This window comes from Centropristis striata, chromosome 19 (genome assembly GCF_030273125.1).
Source record: "Centropristis striata isolate RG_2023a ecotype Rhode Island chromosome 19, C.striata_1.0, whole genome shotgun sequence".
Taxonomy (NCBI): domain Eukaryota; kingdom Metazoa; phylum Chordata; class Actinopteri; order Perciformes; family Serranidae; genus Centropristis; species Centropristis striata.
In genome coordinates, this window is record NC_081535.1 from 21212683 (window position 1) to 21229458 (window position 16776).

Here is a 16776-nt window from a genome sequence, read left to right on the forward strand (position 1 = left end):
CAATGGTGATTGAGGCTTTGGCCCACTGATGAACGCCCTTCAATTTGCAGTACTATGAAATGGATGTTCAAGTATCTCAGGGTCTTGTTGATGAGTGAGGTGAACAAGTGGAGCCTGAGATGAAGATAGATGAAGATAGATGGTTTGATGCGGTGTCAGCCGCGATGCATGCGTTGCACTAGACCATTGTGGTGAAGAGGGAGCTGAGCCAGAGAGGCGAAGCTCTGGATATACCGGTCCAACCCTATCCTTTGGTCATGATCTTTGGGTAGCAAAAGAATACCGTCACAGATACAATCCTCCGTAGGGTAATTAGACTCTGCCTTAGAGATAGGGTGAGAAGCTCAGACATCTGGAGGGAGCTTGGAGTAGAGTCGCTGCTCCTTTTTTCCAAAGGGGGCCAGTTGAGATGGTTCTGGCATCTGCCTCCTGGGCACCTACCATTGGAGGATTTCTGGGCACATCCAACTGGTAAGAGGCCTTGAGGAAGACCCAGAACAAGTTGGAGAGATTATATATCTGGAAGAGCTGGAAAAAGTTGCTGAGGAGAGGGACGTCTGGAATACCTTGCTCCTGTTCAAACAAACAGAGGCTGTTGAGTTCTTTTTCACTCTAACCCTATCCCAACCCACCAGAGGTTATGAGACTAGAAACAATAATGTAGACAAACTCTACATCCTTAATGGTACTACAGCAGTGGAACAATTCCTCTTTTAGATATGAGAATAGAAGAGATAAACACTTCAACAGTACCTACAGTACATGGAAAGAATAGACACACATTTAGATAATAGGACCCTCTGCTTAAAAGCGTTTTTGTTGAATGTGTTTGTGTTTCAAATAAAGGGGGGGGTGAAAAAATATATTGGCAGTGAAACTCATTATCGGGGTGAGGTCCTTGCTCAATTTATCTTGTTTTGAATTGACAGGGATAATATTACAATTTCATTGCCCATATAAGGGAGTGAAGCAGCGGTATCAGCATGTGTGTTGTAAGAAGATTTAGCCTGTAGCACTGAATGGCTGCCTGTAACAGGATTCGAGAGCCCTTGATACAAACCCCCTGTCATTTTTCATAAAGCTGCACCAATGGGTGCCATGGTAATTGTTGCAGGTGGGGGTGTTGGAGTGTGTATGTGAGAACATAGCGGCATAGTGAGGGAGTGATGCCATTTGGAGTTATTAAATTCTGTAAACATTCCCCAGGTGGTTCGACTGTAATATCCAACCTTTTCTATTGCTCCCTCCATTCTCCCTCCCCCATCTCTCTCCACATCTCACTCACTTACTTACAGACATTCACTTTTTTGCACTGCCAACATCCCGGCATCTGTTAACCTTTTGTATTATAAGCCCCTGCCTCAATTCCATAGACTGTATATAAGAAATCAATGTATAAACTGGCATCACCCACTGGTTTGTGGACTACTGTTTTGAAGCCTTAATTTTGCCAAATTGGTCATCGCCAACTTGGTTTCTTTGTTTGACCATATTTGGAAGAAAGGGTCGAGCTGGAGGAGGCGTCGGCTAATGCTAGCATTGGTTTGCTACCTTGGTTAGCTAGTTCTATGACGAAAACATGGAAAACATCCAAAAAAAAATTCACGGCTTTAAAGATGTGCCTTGTATATGCGTTTCTATGCCTCTATTCTAATATACAGGTTGCTGTGGTAGTGTCTTCCTAATCACAAGGTAGTCCCGCCCTAATGCATGCCCTCTTTTATTGTCTATTTTACTCTAAATGTGACCGTATTTTAGAAAAATTAACATCATGCTGTATTGTAGAAAACTTGAAACTAACATTTGAGACCTTAATCTAATACAAAAATGTTTGCTGAGGTAATCAATCATGTGAGAAGTAGGCAAATTTTCTAATAGACTTCTATACTGTACATCAGACTTCGTTTTTAAACCAGTTGAGTTCCACCTGCTGCTCTTTTAAAAGATTACAGGTACACATCCCCTTTTTTTTACAGTCTATGATGGAGACACACATTTGTTTTTTTGTTTTTTTTTGACAATCTGACAGGAGACACACATTTGGTCTTTCTTGGTGACAATCTGACTTGATTCGCCCCCTACTGGCCATTAGAAAAGATGCAGGTTTAAGGCACTTCTGCATTGGCTTAACTGTCAGTCCTGGAGGTGGTAGCTTGCATAAATCTCATTTGACTTTCTCTTCTCGCTCTTTGTGTTAATGTCCTCTGTCTCTCCGGCCCATTTCTGCTTTGCTGTCATTTGTCACTTTGCTCCGCTCATGCTAATAGTTATGTTCGGAGCTGTTGTACGGAGCTGCAGTTCACTGGTGGATTTCTGCTACATTAAACCCAATCCTGCGCTCACACAGACTTGTCCCCAGATCCTCTTCTCTCCTCTCTCTGCCCTTTCTTCTTCATTTCGTGCCACTGCACCAGCATTCCCCATCTACGCGTTTCCTCTTGTTCATATTTGTCATAATTTGCTTACTCCCAACACTGTTGTCTCTCCTCATTTTGGGGGGGAAAAGGTCTCCTTTGCCATCTTTTAATTCCCATTTTTTCCAGTGATCCCCTCAATCCCACCTGATGCTGATGCTGGCCACATGCTTGTTGATCACATGTACACACACACAGACATCTTTTTATTTCACATTTTCAAATGTATTACCAATGAATTCTGGTACAAGCTTATTCATTTAGTGCACAGTCCTCTTGAATGTTGATCCAGTATTTATTTGTGATGATCACTAGCACACTATATGCATACATAGCAAGGCTGCGGGCCAGGACACTGTCCAGGGAAGTACTGCACTTATAGCAACAACAATCAAATGCCCGGTTAAAGATTTTTTTTGCCAATCAGAAGAAAAACAACAGCAGCGCTTTCATTATGTTCATTGCAGCAGTATAATTAGGCAGAAGAAGACTGCATCTTTCTCCTTCTCCTTCTCTCTTTGGCATCCTTCCCCTCTCACCATCTCATTTGCAATGCATCAGCACGATTCAGTGTGGATGAAACAGAGCTCTCAGGGTAATAATGTGTTGTACTGAGCAGGATTCACCTACCACTGTGCATTATTAAGCTCCATCACATGCATACTAGGATAGCAGTAGCATCTCCAAACTTAATGACCCTAATTTGGTGATGATTGTAAGGCTTCATGGCATTATCCCTCTCTATTTGAGATAATAATGAGGACTTTATTAATTCAAGAGTAACATGCTGTTGTTTCGGTGCTTAGGCAGAGGTGGGTGTTTTGAAAAGGTTGATTCGTCCTGCTTTCATAAACAGAGGGCTCTTCATTTGCTTCAAGGACAGAGATGGCTTTTCAGCTTTGAAGTGTCTGTTTTTCTGTTTCAGTCTCCTGCCACAGTCAAACAGAACAAGTTTTATAGATTGATGTCCAAGGTTAGATCATCTGTTGCACAGAGTCCCTGAAGTAGTTTAGTTTATTAACTAAGAAAACTCTTCTGAATAAGACTGGTTGGAGTTACTGCTTCTATTTGTTTCAGACACTCAGAGACAAAGAACCCACTTACTGAAATGTTCCTTCAGGTAGGAGATGTTTGTCAGGGTCAAAACAGGAAAAACAAATTGGTATCTGTTTAGTTGTTAAATATTCTCAGATGGAAATGTCCAGAAGCGCCTGAATAAGTCTGTTTTTTAATTAAAATTCCAGAAAATAAACAGCTTGTATTCATTCTATGAAAAAGATTAAATTCAGTCTGTGGTAGGTGTCAACTTAAAGGCGAATGTACTCTGACAATAATATGGTGTAGAGCACAGCATAGTTTTTCAGTCTGCCATTTTTAAAAAATATTGAAATGTGATCGTACTAGTTCAGAAGTGACTGCAGAAGTACAAGACTTCACATATTGAAGGAACTACTCTTCTCATTAACCATTGCAAATTATAAGACTACCAAGCTAACCGTAGTAGTTTTAGCACTCGTACGTGATCAAAGCAGTAAATCCAGCTAACTTGTTTACCTGTCTCGGGGTTGCAGATGCTATGAAGTTTTTCCTAAAAAAAGGTTGATATCATGGGCAGGAGCATATACCATAATCTTTACCATCTCCCCGCTTGTGGTAAGCAACATTGGATGGTTACAACATTACGGCTAATAATCAAAATCCTGATTGAGATAATGAAAGGGATTTTCACTTCTGGAACCTGAAGCGAACCGAAAACCAAAAAACACCAAGTTTACGATAAAAGAGCCGTGCCCTACTGCATGCAGTTGGATTGAACCCTCCAAAAACTGATCTTTTCATATTCAGCTGTAAGTCCCTCAAACCCACTCAAGAAAGCTTTGCAGTCGAATGTTCCATTTTGATATGCTAATGTGCAATTACATTTCATATGGCCTTGGTTCCATGCACCTCTCAGCTCTGCACTGTTGGAAAACCTTTTACTTGTTATTTACTTCCTCAATGAATCAGTAAGTATGCACGCCTCGTCCCTATAGAAAATGGACAGAATGTGTTAGATTTCCATTGTACCAAATTAGGTTCAATGTGTTCTCGGGAGCTGTGCTGTATATTGCTCCTCTGATCACTCTACCATCTCCATATTCATCCCCGGGGCAGTCCTAGTGTAGCTGACACCTGCCCAGCTGGTTGGTTTTGGTGGTTCTGTTGATGTTTAACCCTGCTGGGCCTTCTGTGAGCCCGAGCGAGCGTGGCCAAGGGTCTCCTCTCTTTTATTCTCTCCCCGGGTAATGAGCTGTAATGGATAGGGCTTTGGGCGTGACAGGAATACCGAGGGCCCCATCAAAGCAGCTCCCTGCGCATCCCTTTAAAGGACTGCTCAGTACACATGCAAACACTCATTTACTCATTCATTCCTCTGTTTAATCCACTCACAGGTCACAGGTTTTGCAGAGATTATCATGCACAGATAGTATAGATACTATAACTTTATTTCCTTTCTTGATGCATCATTGTCTAAATTTAGGAATTTTACTCTAAAGACTATAGACATAGAGATAAAGCATTACTGAGAAGTGTTTACAGTGTCTTTCTCTTTTTAATTCTGGTCTGGCTTCCGTAAAACCTGCTTTTTCTCAGGATAAAAATTCTCAGTGTTGTAACCGTAATTAACCCTTGTCTGTGGGTCAAAGCATGCCATGCTGAGTCCTTGAATTTGAGGGAATTGAGCCTGGACAGCCCTTGTAAAGTCCTTGAATTTGATGTTTAAGAAGGTGTGGAAATCCTTTCGACTCGTCAACCTCCACTTTTCACCTCAATTAATTCATGCAACAAAATAATTAAATAAATACAACTTTTTGGCCAGAGAAAAACCTGTTTCGAAAGGGCATCCAAATAATTTCTTTATATTGAGAATACGCACACATACACACACACACACACATGCATGTGTAAAAGAGGTCAGTGGCACTGACAGTCCAGATGGTACTCAGTGACTCTTACAGAGCCACTAAATTACCATGGTGATGACTCTAGATGGTTTTTCACCACTTTCACTTCACTAACAGGCCTCTCTGCCACTTTACTGCTCACCCTCCCTTTCACTTATATTTGTAGTCTGTGTGTGTGTGTGTGTGTGTGTGTGTGTGTGTGTGTGTGTGTGTGTGTGGTGTGTAATTTTTGTGACGGGAGTCCGCCAGGGTTTTTATTCTGCCGTGGACTAATAAAAGCCCATATATTGCAAACGTCAGGTCCCTCCACTTTTGTGCATCTGACATACTGCAGTATGAATTTCACTGCACTTTATCCAAACTGACTAAAAGGCAGAATACGTATTTAACAAATGCTTCAGTTTCATCATTTGGATCAGTGCAATTTAGTGATGGTAATGAACCATAGTCCCTTGACAATATTCATTTGGCCAAAGACAAAGCTCAAGGAAATGTAAACTAGAAATTACAGACAGTGGTAGATGATCAGGCACTCCTGGATGATATTTCAGCCAAAAGGAGATTTCTGTTGTACTCGAGTGCTGAAAACTACGCAGAGTGATAAAGACATATGTTGGAATGTGATATGAGGAGCAAAAGAATGCTCTACATCCTAACTTACTGAATGTCTTTACATTTAGATTACTTACAAAATGAAACCCCTTTTTAGGATTATTAAGCAGATTGATCATCTTTATCCTCATTTCATTTTTCAGTTTGTGATACAAGCCAGCAGCGATCAGTCAAGCTGGCCTTCCATCCAAATGTTGATTGGCCCTGCTGACTTTTCACAGACTGATTCACATCACAGGTGGCTCACATCACCAGAAACCAAAATGACTCCCTCGCTCACTCATTCACTACTCCCTATATAACAGACACTCTATAGTAAGCAGTAAGTATAGTAGTACTTTGAGATTTGCAACATCAATGGCAGTAACATTGTTGCATCTCTAAGAGGTGTTGCATTGCGAGCAGGAAGAAGAAGTTGTTGGGCATTAGTATAAACTATATAATAGAATGGCATTAATTGGAGAGAAGTGCATTATTTGGCCAATAAGAAATAATTTTGCACACCCTCAATGTGATGATTATTGCTCTGTTGGCTCATATAGACAGCCCAGGCTTTCTCAATGCTTTGAATGAAGAGTCAAATGTGTGTGCAAACTGGCTGGCAAAGATAAAAGAATCATCTGATCACCTGTCAGACAGTGTTACCTCATACAAGCCAGTGCACAGTCTTTGTTCACATGACTCCCGTTACTTATCTTTATCTGAAAAAGACTTCACGGCCCTTCTGTGTGTAAGCAATGCTGCATCACTGGAACCCTGCAAGGCGTAAAACCCGTGTCTCCACACTGTCTCATCACCTGCCTTCTTACATCACAATCTTTGACCAGATCATAATTTTGCATGTTTTTTTTTTTTTAACTTTACTGCTGTTGTTTCAATTCCAGATGGGTTTTTATGAATTAAGTGTTGGATTGTAAAAAGTGTGCGCAAAAACCTTTGTTTGGTGGAGCACTTCAGACCTTGATTGCAGCTTGATGGGCTCTTGGTGTTCTTCACTATCCACCACTCGCTGTGCCTCTCTCACCAAGGTCAGACCGTTTCGGTATGTCTGATTCAAAGGGACCGTCCATCCCAAAATCAAAAAAGCGTATTTTTCTTTAACTTTAAGTATGATTCTACATTGTTGTGGTGGAGTGTTGTAGACATCACCCATAAAGTACCTTCTCACAAATAAAGTGGAACAATTTCTCACCCGGCTAATCAGCAGACCTTGTTGGTAGCAGGTTTATGTTAAAACTAGGTCCTATATTTGGATTATCTTTCCAGAAAGAGACATTGCTGTTGAGTTTTCAGATGTATTTTAGCAATTTTGAGTATTGACTATTACCAAAACTTGCCAATTCCCAAGAGAACAATCTAGATTGATAAACAGCTCTACAGGTAAAAGACAAAAATGTGCATTTTTGGGGTGAAATGTCCCTTAAAGGCTTTATTAAGAAAATTAATCGATAAAGGGGAAGCACAGATGGGGATAAATACGCCTACATATCCTGTTTTATTAATTTTGGCTTGATATTCAGTGTTTTCTCTACAACATATTGCCATTTTATATTCTTTATTATTTGAATCACTTCTTTTCTGAGCATTGATATAACCACCACACATCTTCATCTTAGATCTTCTCACTTTCAGCTAACATTTAATAACATGGCAACTGTAATTTATCATTCTTTTTGATAAATACTTATTTTTATGCTCCGTTAATAAAACACCATCGCTGTAATATTTATCTCATATAGCCTGAACTGAATTAAACTGAGTGAAAAGGGGAAAAGAGAGAGACGGGCATATGTGGTGTAACAGCAGCACGACTCTGCTGGTGCAGTCTGACCTAGTTAGAAACAAACATTTAAGAAGCAAGGTGCCGAACCGCCTGTTTACCTCTCTGCCTGCTCACAGCACAAGGACGAGCTGCCACTGAAGTCAAAGGTGCATTACATTCCACAGGATGCTCTCCTGTCATCCACGTTTACATTTGCATGATAACAGTTGTAGAAACGCATCATTGCAACAAACTAGAATCTATTCGACTGTTGCATTCTTTACTGATGGCTGTCCATGCACTGTGTTGCACACTCACTACATGGAGAATTGTAAATATGGGAACAAACAGTGAAGAATATGAGAGATGAGACAGCACTTGACAGATCTCAGTGTCCCTGTGTTCTTTGAGCACTGTCATTGTTAGCTGGATTATGTCTTGGTCAGACATTCAGCTTTTCATTTTGTATTTACAAACCTTCACAAACAGCTCCCTGAACTTATGTCCTTTCTATCAGAAAACACACTGTTTTCATTTTTTCAAATGATACATTGAAAGAACTTTGAGTCAGTGTGTACTTATTTTTGTCCTTTACAGAATTGCACAGCATATTTTAAGAATTTCCTTTTTTGGTAGGTTACGTAGGTTTGTTGACAATCTTTATTTCACTTGTGCAAATGCAGAGTGTTTGGTTAGACTGGCTATTTTTTAATAATGTTATCTTCAATTAGGAAAATAATGATGTTGATGATGATGATTAGAAGGCTTTGATATTTTCACAATAGAGTCAATACTAACTTTTAAAAGTGGTTGCAAGGCTTCAGCTTTTGATTGCCAAAACAGAAAATAAAGTTGCAATTAATAATAACCCAATATTTAGTATAATTAGGTTATTATTATGTCAGCTTAATAATGAACAAAAGTTTTTTTATTGTTAATTTTTTTATCTGATACATTGCAGACTTTAAATGTTACAGTTAGCATGACCACTGTCAACCCCTACAATACAAAATACCAGTGGTGCAGCTGCTGTCATGTTTTCCACAGATCCATCATAAAAATTTAAATATTACTAATGCAAGAAATATTTTAAAAATGCATTTATTTTGGGGTGCACATTTGGTAGTTTGATGTCTCTATTTTTTAAATATTAAAAAGTGGTCGTTATTAATTACTACCAAAAGCAAATCTTTACAAACAGTTGCAACCTGGAATCCATACTGTTGAACCCAGTTAAGAAATATTTTATCTGATTTGAGGACATCACACCCAACAGGTAGATAACAAATGTCTAGACAACAACAAGAGAATGTACTGCAGATATGAAATACTTGAGGTCTTTTTTCTGCCATCACTGCTGATACAACTTGGTTGTGTTGGATAATGCATTAGCCACAGTTAGCCTGAACTAGTCCCACTGTGTTTTTGCAATTTTCATAAACACTGACACATTTACAAAAAGTTTATTTCTAAAGTGAATTTACATTTAAAAGCTGTATGCTATATATAAACACAGCTTACTATGGTTGTTTCAAAATGTGCCACAGAGTTTAATCACCACTCTGTGATTGCAGAGCAGTTGCACTGAATTGCATCTGACATTGCTCTCACTTTAAGAATGAGTAATTAATCTATAATCCACAACATGCCATGCTGAAATTTGAATTAAAATCAGCTTTTTGGCCATTGCTGTTACAGTTAAGTAGTTTTATTTCCAAGACGTCAGGGGACAGGTTTTAATGAACCCGTAATTAATGTTTGCATTTATCTGCTGTATAAATCTATATTTATAAAGATACTTACTATCTACATGTATTATGTGATTGGAATTGGGATGTTAACCTTACAGATTAGCACTAAAATAGAGTGAATGTATAATCAGCTGTCACTAGAAATGTTAAAGGGAGAACTATTAGTCAGCTATAGGAGGAAACAGGTGGCCAGCAGTGAGCTACTGAGGTACTTTTCGTGATTTGGTAATTTTAAAGCAACAATGTGTCTGTGACCTTTTGATTGGAATGGGTGTGAACTCAGTATTTCTACCCTCCTCCACACCCTATTGTGTGGTCATTTGGTTTACAAGTGCATCTGTATGTGTGTATGTGTGTGTGTCATGTGTCCGGGAGAGTAAGGGTAAGGGTGATGTCATGTTTGATGACATCATTGCAGACGTGCAGGGAGTGCAGAATAGTGGCCGTGGCTCCTCTGAACCAGCTCTCCACAGCTGCCCTGCCTTATCGGTGTGTCCCGCCCTGGCCCTTTATCCCCCCGTGCCAGCCCTGTCAGTGTGTAAGCTCTAGAAATAGCCTCAAACTCACCCCTATCTCCTCTGCCAGTCTACCAATCCTAGCTCAAATTGAGCATGGCAAAACCCTCCCACCCACATTCCAGTCTAGCTACTACCAACCCTTTGGCTGGCCCCATCAGCCAAGTCACTTTGCCAAAGCTGAGCTCCAGTCTCATATGTACAGTGTTTTTTCTGTCTGAGCCCCAGCAGGAGTCCTAGTCTCCCAGCTGAACCAAGTCCACGCTTAGGGCAGGTTGCCGGCACAAGCAACCCCCACCCACCCCAGTCCCAAGCGGAGACAGCGGAGGCGGCAGCAGCAGCAGTGGTGGCTGACAGGGAAAGCAGCACACCTCGTACCAGAGTTGACAGGACAAAGAGCACACACACTCCCACTGGAGCAACACAAGGGGGGGGCAGGGCCAAGCTAGGCTGCGCCACACACACACACATGCATGTGATCCACTAACCCCCCCTGCACACCATATGCAGGCTCCTCCCTGTGCAGGAAAACAGAAATGGGAGGTGCAGTCAATCACTGACAGTGAAAGGGAGTGGGCTTAGCCGGAGTTGGTAGGGGGGGAGAGACAGCAGAGGAGGAAAAGAGGACCAATCCTCATCATTCCCAAGTCAAGTGTCGGGGGTACCCATAAATTCATTCATGCCGAATGAAAGAAAAACAGAAGAGAGAAGAGTGTGTGTCCCATTTCAGAGACAACACAGGAAGTAGGGCATGCTCTGCACAGGGTGAGCAAGAGGAGGGTGGGAGAACGAGAGGAGGAGAGGGAGCAGTAAGAGAGAGGGAGAGCATTGTAGCGCTTATTCCCCACCCCTTGTCTTAAAGCAGCAGCAGGAGGAAAGAGAGAAGGAGTCAGGGAGAGAAGGAGGAAGAGAAGCACAAGTAAGGAAGCGAAGTGGCGAGTCTGCATCGGCAGCAGGGGGAAAAAAAATGGAGCTTTGAAATCGCCTCTGCCCTCATCCATCCCTGTCTCTCTTCCTCTTTTTTTTTTCTCCTCTCTTATTCTGGCTGAGCCTCGGTTTCTCTCCCCGCCTGCCTTTGATTGTTCTGTGGAATTCTGACAATGCCTGGTGAGTGTTACCCTTGCTTTTCACATGTCACTCGCCATCCTTTGTGTGTTGGGTTTGCTCGGGTTCATGCAGTGGGAGGTTGTATTTTTTTTTTCATGCGAATGTGTGGCTGTGAATAGAAATATGGACTAGAGGATGCTTCATTGAGACTGTTTACGCTGCTCTGCCTCTGTCCAGCTGTGCTATTCCTCTTCCTTCTTCTGTATCAGTGACAATGCAAAGAAGGCTACTCTCCTGAGCGCACACACACTCTACTATATCCTGCGTACATTCAGGTTACTCAATCATTATTATATAATTGCTTTTTTACTCCCAAAGGGCTTTCATTCAGAGCGCTGCATTTATTCCATGTGATACCAGGGCTGATAATACAGGGATGTGGGTTTGATTGTGAGAGGTGGCCATAACCTAAATGTAGCAACATCACACAAAGCTGGCCTGTGTGACGGAGGGCAGCCAGCTAACACAAATCAGATGACTGGGCCACGCTGTGAGGTCAGCCGGCTGATTTTGGCTGACATTCTCAGTCCAAGTCATATGTTGGAGGCAATTAGCAGTTAAAAGAAAGAGAGCCGTGTGTCCCGAGGATAGAGAGTTTGAGAGAGCAACAGCTCATTTCGCTGTATATGCACTGTAATGTCTGCACAAGAGAGGACGAGATGAGTGGAAGGGCTGATATTGGTGGATAGTCATCATTTTGTCCAGGCCTCGGGGCAGCTTATATTCCTGAATTAGATTCAAAGTAATCATAGTCAATCAGTGCAAATTCCTGCAAGATGTCACAGATTTATTTACATTTCATGCATGGATTATTTAAATATATTTCCTGACCGTGATTAGAATTTTCCACAAACATCCACGGTCCAGTTAATGCTCCATACACAGTTTTACATGCATGAAATTAGTCAGCAACTACACATCAGGTCTAATTAAGTTATTCCATATTAATGTGTCTCATTAAGGGGACGGGGAAAACACGGTCAGTAGCTGTTCAACATCCAAAGCCTCCCTGCCACATTATGAAGGAAGAGTTGAGCTAAACAGTTTCTGCAGGAGAACGACATTCACCCAAACATTTATTTTCCTCCGAGATGGCTTCTTCACGGGAGAAAGCTATCTTTGGTTTAGTAAACAGATAAATGATAGTTTGATGGCTTTATGGCTTGTTTACTGCAGTATGCAGATACGTTTCAGTGTGAAAGCTCAGCTGGTGGTCCTCTTGATTGTAGCCTGCTGTCGAGCCCTCCAGAACAAAACCGAGCTTGACTCCTACATATTATGCTACAAGCATTTGTGTCAGTCTGTATTTGTATGCAGTAACAGTGTGATTCCTATTTTATTCCCGCAGCCTGGGGTGCTGTATACTGTATCATGCATGAGCAAATGTTTCTGCAGAGATGAATACATATTTGCACATCATGCATGTATGCAGATATGCATATGTTTTCAGCGTGTGTTGCCCTGTGTTCCAATCCTATTTTAGGTCACAGCTTGCTCTCCAGAAACCTAGATGAGGGATGACAGAGCGAGAAATAGAGCTGTTAGTCATTTTCAAAGCCTTAAACATGCAGTTGGAGCAAGAAGGGAAGATGGTTAGAGCGAATGTGAGATGGAGATATAACAAACAGTGTAAGAAAAGGGGAGATGACTGAAATGAAGACAAAGCATAAGAAGGCTGACACTCTGCTTTTGTTAATTTTCCAGTATTTCGTGAACTAATTTATTCTGGGTGACTTAATCTCTTATGCAATGTTCAATCACCTCCCAGCACGTTGCTTTTAATTCCTGCTCTTGGGCTGAACTTATGTAATGTGCAAAATTAATATCATGAAATTGAACTCTGAAGTATTATGACATCAAGTTTAATGTCATAATGGTCTTGATATATCTGTGTTGCAGGGAAAGTCAGGAATCAATGCAGAGCTTAGCAGTATACAATATCTTTCCGCTACTTCCTTCCCATCTCCTCGCGTCATTCTGTCTCTGTGTAATTACTCTGTCATAGATCATCCCTGCGATGTCCATTGATTTACTGAGAGCTGGTGAAGTGGAGCAGAGCATTTGATCAGACACATGTACAGGGAGGGAGGAGTGGGTCAGTGCCGCACCCATGGGCCACTCTAGTTGGGGTCAATAGGTCTGAACCACTGGCGGTTTACAGAGGGGGGTGGAGACATCGCCCAGTCTAACACTCAATCATCAACATTGAATCATGACTCCACTAATATGAACATCATTGGTGTTTTCTAAGGACTATTATCTGTATGTTGTCTATAATAGTTTTGTAATTTAAAGTAATAATCTCAAGTTTTTTTATTCAAATTATTTAGGGCTGGGCAATATAGCCTATAACTGTCATGGTGATATTTTACAAGCTATATCACGGTACATATACATTTTTATAAATGGTAGATTTTACACTTTGATGCATATAATCACGAAATGATGAATTTATGTTACTCTAATCACCGAATTAGGTAACAAATTGGTAATCAAGCCTATAGCACACTGATGGAAGCCCTTGTGTTTGCAGTATTACAACCTCAGGGTTAGTGTTGACATTTCCAGAAAAAAAATGTGGCGTACAGTCAGTGACTCGCTCTTCAACTCACTTGTGCCTGAATCGGCGAACAGTTTTTCCTGGCCTGCGCTAGCATTGGAAGTAAACAGTTATTACGGGCGGCTGTGGCTCAGTTGGTAGAGTCGGTTGGCCCCCAACCGAAGGGTTGGTTGTTCGATCCCTTACCGTCGCAGCTTACATGTCGAAGTATCCTTGAGCAAGATACTGAACCTCAAATTGCTTCCGATGCTGTGTTCATCGGTGTGTGAATGAATTCCCAATGGTGGCAGGTGGGACCGTTTAGGGTAGCCTCTGCCACCAGTATGAATGTGTGTGTGAAAGGGTGAATGAGTGCAGTCTGTAGTGTAAAGCGCTTTGAGTGGTCGCAAATCGACTAGAAAAGCGTTATATAAGTGCAGGTCCATTTACCATTTACCATTTATTATGAACGAATAATACAGGAGTGATGACTATTGACAGTCAAGCTTCAAATGCAAATGAGATCCAATCACAAACCTGCAATTACCACTTATCGCCATAGGTGTTGCCAAAGACAACGATAATAATAATAATAATCAAGCCAAAGCTAATAACAGAAGAAAAGAGCGATGATTCAGATGATGAAACTTTAAAAACGAGTGAGACCCAAAAACATACCTGCAAATATCGCCATAGCTTCAGCCAAAGAGACTGACACGAAGATCTTCAAGATTGTAACTTAATTGTTGGTGTTCAGAAAATCAGGCTTCTCAAATTAGTGATTTTTAATTTAAAAAAACAACAACAACAAAAAACAGAACATTGGTCTAACACCATCATTGTAAAATGCTTGATTTGAATCCATTCAAGGCTACAGGATTCAAACATTTATAGGAGACTATAAACATTTCGACACACACAAAATGCACAGTAGCATTCAGTCTTGTTTTTGTCAAAATGTAAAAGAATGTAAAGCATGAAAAGAATCAGCCTTAGATTCTATTCCAAGGGCTTGTATTCAATGACTTTAATACCTTGAAATTTGAGATGCGCAATTGGCAAATTGAAGGTTAGAATATCCACTTCAATCGAGCTTGACATTGTCAATGAAAGATGGTTTATTTAGGCTGCATTAAAGACATTCAGTGTTCTGGATCTCCTTTACTCTGCCTGGGAGAGGATGAAAGAGGAACATATGCTCATGATGGGGCAGCGTTGTGCGCTGTCAATAATTGAATCACTCATTCGCTCTCTCCTGCCCTGAAGGCCGTAGTGCAGAGTCAATAGGAACAACACGAGGGGAGAGCTCTCAAGCATCAGTCATACAGGTCTCTTTCTGTCCTTCTGCTCTCATACCCCTTATCTTTGTCTATATATTTCTTTCACAAACACACAGGAGAGCTAATGTCTCTGTCCCATCTCTGTTTTCTCTCTGTGTGTCTGTCTCTACAGTAAGCTGCTTTACACAAATGCAATGAAATGGAGGGCAGGCTATAGAGGGATGAATGAAGGGATGGAGGGAGGGATCTCTAATGCCTCCATTTGTTACCATTTCCTTGCACTTAACTCCCTGTTCCCTACTTCTAGACAGAGAGGCGCTGGCTTTGGATTAGGCTGATCTTTTAACACTTTGCCAGCAATTGCCTAATACGACCAAACATATTACGGGATGGGCTAGGGTTGGGCAGTCTCTATTTTTCCCTACTTTCTTGACTTTAAATGAGCTGTACAGTATGAAAGCTATAAAGTTGATTGAAATCATAGTAGCATGTATTACATTATGTAACATACAATGCTGTGCTTCTAACATGTAATTAGCTTACATAGACAAGTCTTATTTGAAATGTTTTTTTGGGAAACTTTGCCTATATTCAACAGCCTCTTGTGTCACTGCAGCGTGAGCAGTACATGCACAAGGCCTGGCCTATTATCCAGTGTGCAATGAAAAGCATGGTGGAATTACAAGCTAGCTAGCTAACTAGCCTTTCAATAAAATTTAACAATGCTTCATCCCAACACAGCACAGGTAGCTGAATTGCTATTGCCAAATGAGTGTTCTTCAGCCCATTTTCTATAACCAGTGTACCATAAAGACATTGGGGACATTGCAAGCTAGCTATCAAGCAACCCAAGCACTAGTTAGTTAGCCTTCATGTTATATTGGATACAGAAAATTATCCCAACAGCTGGCTGGTAGCTAACGTTCCTTCTAGTCCCTGCCTTCAGAAGACTACTTCGCTGGTGGAGCCGGCAGCTACAGAGATGGTCAGGTTGCTAGATAGTTAGCTGCCCAGTAAATAGCATCAAAATAGCATTGGCAATGCATGGTCATATAAGACTGTTGGCGCTGTTTCATGTAAAGTGGTTTGGAAAACGATATCTCTTCCACCAGAAAAGGAGAGACTGACCTCTGGTGGCAAGTACTACAATACATTATGTTATTACAGCAACTTACCATCAAAGAGGAGTGTCTGTGTTTTTGACAGTTTTGAAAATCACACCATCTGTTTTTTTTAAATACCCTATTATACCACAGAACCCTAGAACAGACTGATGACAAACAGCCTATATACCATCATATTGCCCAATTTTCAAATGGCAGATTACCTTTCAAATTTACCAACAGAAGAGTCTAATTAAACTTTAACACTCGCTGCCAAGATTCAGTCCAATAGCATTTACAGTCATTATTCTTGGTCTTGCGGTCTTCCTTATTGCAGACATATTCATATTCTCCCTTATTGAGTCACTGGAACATTAATGCAAGTTCAATTTGCTCTCTTCTCCGTCTTGTCAGTCTCTTCATCTTTTTCTCATCTCCTTCCTCTTGCCTGCCCTCTATCAACACCTACTTGTCCAACATGTCTCACCCTCTCTCCATCCGCCACCCACCTCTCTGCGATGCAGACTTGTGGAAGCTTGCCTGGAATGGCCTGTATCCACCAATGATTTATTTATTTTTTCACTCTGCCTCCCCTCCTCCCTCTCTTTACCTCTGCGCAGACAGGTGGTGCTCTACTAAACAGGTTAGTGGTTAGCGGGGGAATAACTTCTCAGAGTTGAGGCCTCTCAGGGACTGCCTACAGACAGACAGTTAGCCAAGGGAGCCCTGTCTCCCCCACCTTCTCCCA

At 41.2% G+C, this 16776-nt stretch overlaps 1 protein-coding gene across 4 annotated transcripts in view; it reads left to right on the plus strand.

The window, feature by feature from the left end:
• Positions 1-16776, plus strand: part of LOC131992217 (disabled homolog 2-interacting protein-like) — a 207886-nt gene that overhangs the window by 125673 nt on the left and 65437 nt on the right. Inside the window, exon 1 of one of the 4 annotated variants that reach the window (XM_059357706.1) lies at positions 10979-11106. The exons of the other annotated variants lie outside the window; for them this stretch is intronic. The gene's annotated coding sequence lies outside the window, so the exon portion shown is untranslated. Of the gene's footprint in view, positions 1-10978; positions 11107-16776 lie in introns of those variants that run through there. 4 annotated transcript variants of the gene reach the window in all.